Here is a 4,105-nt window from a genome sequence, read left to right on the forward strand (position 1 = left end):
AAGCAGGATTCACAGTCCTCATTTCTTGGTACACTGGAAAGTATTAGGGTACAACCCAACACCCTAATAATGGGCGATTTCAACTACCCCACCATTAACTGGGCAAACTACTCATGTACCAACTCTTTTGCTCAATGTTTTCTAGAATTCATAAATTCCAAAGCCTTGGATCAACTTATTCACACCCCCACCAGGGGCAGCAATATCCTAGACCTGGTCATTACCAACATGGGAAACCGGTGTTCCACACCAGAGGTCAATTCCTCGTTGGTCAGATCCGACCACAAGCTAATCAGCCTAGACATCCACATCCCACCCCCACCCCCAATTAGGAAAACCATTGTAAAAAACTTCTCCAAAGCCAACTTCACACTTCTTAAGACAGAAGTGGCAAACTTCATGACACCCATGCAGATGGACAATAGAGGTATGACTGCCGAATCCTATACAAATGCACTTTATAAGCACTTACACGAGTGCATGGATCATGCTATCCCTAATAGAACCAAGATGTTATCCTCCAAAAAAGGAAGACAATCTGGTGGTCCTCTGCCATAAACAAACTCTACAACAGAAGAAAGAAACTGTTGCAAAAAAGAGTAAAATCCCATGATTGGAGGAACTCCCTGGTCAACCTCAGTAAGAAGCTGAGATCCCTCATAAAATCCTCCAAAGTTAGTTACGAAAACAAAATTGCCACTGACTCTAAAGACAACCACAAAGCATTCTATAGCTATGTCAAGAATCTAAATGGGAACACTCAGATCTGCTCTGAATTACAGCACTATGGCACTAAATATACAGAACCAACTGATATTGCCAACATTCTAGCAGATAGGTTCAGTGCTAACTTTACCCCCCCCCCCTCTCACCCCCTAGAGGGCCCATCTCTATACCGGAAGAATGCAAAGTTCCTATAATCATGGCTGCACAGGTAAAAAATACACTCTCCAAAGCCAAGAACACATCATCCATGGGACCTGACAATATCCCAGGCTGCGTTCTACATGAACTACAGAATGAACTGGCACCCTACCTAAGTACCATGCTCAATCATAGCCTCACCTCTGGCTTTGTACCCAGTGAATGGTGCACTGTGATGGTTATCCCACTCCACAAAGGGGGAGCCACGACGGACCCCGGGAACTACCGCCCCATTAGCTTGATGAGCCTGGTCTGCAAGGCCATGGAATGTATCATCATGGAACTCATAAACAAAGACATTGGTAATCTCCAAACTCTGGACCCTACCCAGTTTGGATTTGTAAAAGGCAGATCATCTCTCCTAAACCTGATTGACTTCTTTGAAGCAGTCACCAAAGCCATAGATGAGGGTAAAATGGTTCACATAGCTTATCTAGATCTCGCCAAGGCTTTCAACACCATCCCCCACTCTGGAATTAAAGAGAAGCTCACTAAACTAGGTATAAATCCCTATGTCACAAGATGGGTTGCCAACTGGCTCACGGACAGAACCCACACTGTGAAAGTAGCAGATTCCAAATCCGACATCAGACCAGTGACAAGTGGAGTACCACAGGGTTCAGTCCTGGGTCCTCTCCTGTTTGGTATATACTTCTCTGAAGTGCAGGCCAACACAGAAGGTCCTTGGCTAACAAAGTTTGCAGATGACTGCAAACTAGGAGCCATAATCGAAACTCCTAACGATGTGGACAAACTACAAAAGGGCCTCACTGAGACAGATACATGGTGTCAAAGCCATGGCCTGAAGCTCAATGCCAAAAAGTGTATTGTCATCCCCTTTGGTAAAAACTCTGTACCCATGAACTACCACATAGCTGGTAGTCTACTTAATGCTGAAAATGTGATAAGAGACCTTGGGACACAGGTGGACAATAGTCTCTCCTTTGATAATCACATTGCCACAGTGGTCAGGAAATCTTTCTACGTGGCTCATCTCATCACAAAAGGATTCTCATCTAGAAAAAAAGAGGTCATTGTTCCCCTCTACTCATCACTCATTAGACCCATTATAGAGTACAACGCCCCTTTTGGTATGTACCTCACAAGACATCTACAACAACTGGAAAGACTACAGAAATACCTCACAAAGAGGATTACTGGCCTCAAACAGATGCCCTATGCAGACCATCTCAAAAACTACAGCTTTACTCCATCGCATATCGCCTACTCAGGGGCGATCTCTGCCTAACATACAAAGCTATGTCAAACCCAGAGCTGTTGGACATGCTCCACTTAAAGAAATCCCAATCCCTCCGAGGTACATGCTCTAGGGCCCTAAACCTTGTCACCACAATAAACAGAACATGCTGGAGGGATAGATTCCTGTCCCAGAGACTTCCCATAGTCTGGAACAGACTATCTATGTCAAACAAAGCTTCTCATTAGCACTCTTCAAGAAAATCTTGATGACTGGATGGGAAATGGGAAATTCACCCTGGGGATCACTTCTGTGGCTCTGCTTGACAGGGGCACAGGAAAATAATTTTCTTGGGTGGCAAAAGCCAGGGTACTTTTTTGGCTAGGCTTGTTTGGGCCCTAGGGCCGATAGCCTAGCACCTACCTATGAACCTATGAATATAATTTATTTTAGGTAACAAAATAATTTTAATTAGTTGTAACCTATCTTCAAAATTTAAATGTAAATTATTCCATTTCTCTGTAAGATCTTTTAATATTTTACAATGTTATTATAATTAGTATTTAAAGTTAAATCAAGATTTTCACATATTTCAACTCCTAGATATTTTAAAGAAGAGACCCATTTCCCAATAATTTCATTTGTATTCAATTTAATGTTATCATTATTTTTTTTATTATTTAAAAGTATGTGTTTAGATTTAGAACTGATAATTTTTAATCCTGAAATACAATATTTTTTTTTTAATTAATAGATCTAATTCTTGTAAAGACTCTTCTGAAATTTTTAACGTAAGTAGAATATCATCTGCAAATAACATTATCTTAGAATCAAATTGATTAGTTATATTAAATCCTTTAATTTTAGGATTAGATTGTATTGTCAAGGAGAAAGGTTCTATTGCTACAGCAAATAAGATTGGGGACATTGGGCATCCTTGTCTAGTACCTTTAGTTATTTCAACAGATTCAGACACAAATGGACCTAATTTTACGTAGGATAAATTATTATTATAAATATGCTTTATAAAATAAATAAAATGAATAGGAAACTTATATAGTTCAAGAATTTTAAAGACAAAAATCCCAATTTAGTGAATCAAATGCTTTCTCAGTATCAAGGGCAATTATGAGAGCTTCTTGGTTTTCTCTATTCAAAATATCTATGGTAGTTATAATTCTTTGTGTATTATCTTGAGTATGTCTATTATATATAAAACCCATTTGATCTTCAGCGATAAGTTGCGTTAGTGATTTCTTGAATCTATTAACTAAAATAGACATTAAGATTTTATAATTATTATTGATCAGAGAAATTGGCCTATATGAACTGCATAAATGAGAATCTTTATTTTCTTTTAGTATGGGGTAATTAATGAATATTTCCATGAAGGTGAACAATACCTTGTAAGTATGGCTCATTTAGAGCCTTATGTAAAACTGATACTGCTGAGTGTGGTAGAAGCTTATAAATCTCATTAATAATACCATATATTCCTGGTGATTTATTGCTTTTAATTTCTTTAATTTTTTTCATTAATTTCTTTTAAGGAAATTATTTTCTGAATTTCATCTATTAAGTTTTCTGGTAAGCTTTTTATTTTAGAAAGGTCCGGATCCTTATCTGAAACTTTATATTGATGTTTTTTGTTTTTGTATTGTTCTGAAAAGTGAAATCTAAAGGCATCTAAAACGTCCCCTATATCAAAAACTTTTTTTATTATTTTTTCCTTCATGAAACACACTCACAACATTATTTTCAATAGAGTGTCTTTTAATTCTCAATGCTAAATTACACATATAATTTGGAGAAACCGATAAAGAATTTAATTTTAATTTTTCTAAAGTTAAATTAGTTTTGTGGGTTAGAATATCATTACATTTTTTATTTAAAGATTCAATTTCTTTTTTTCTTATTTAAGAAAGTTTTTGTATTATCATTGTTAATTAATATGATTTGTTTTTGTAAGTTAGATAGTTCGGA

The sequence above is a fragment of the Protopterus annectens genome, chromosome 11.part0 (genome assembly GCF_019279795.1).
Source record: "Protopterus annectens isolate FY-2018-M chromosome 11.part0, PAN1.0, whole genome shotgun sequence".
In the NCBI taxonomy this organism is placed as follows: Eukaryota; Metazoa; Chordata; order Ceratodontiformes; family Protopteridae; genus Protopterus; species Protopterus annectens.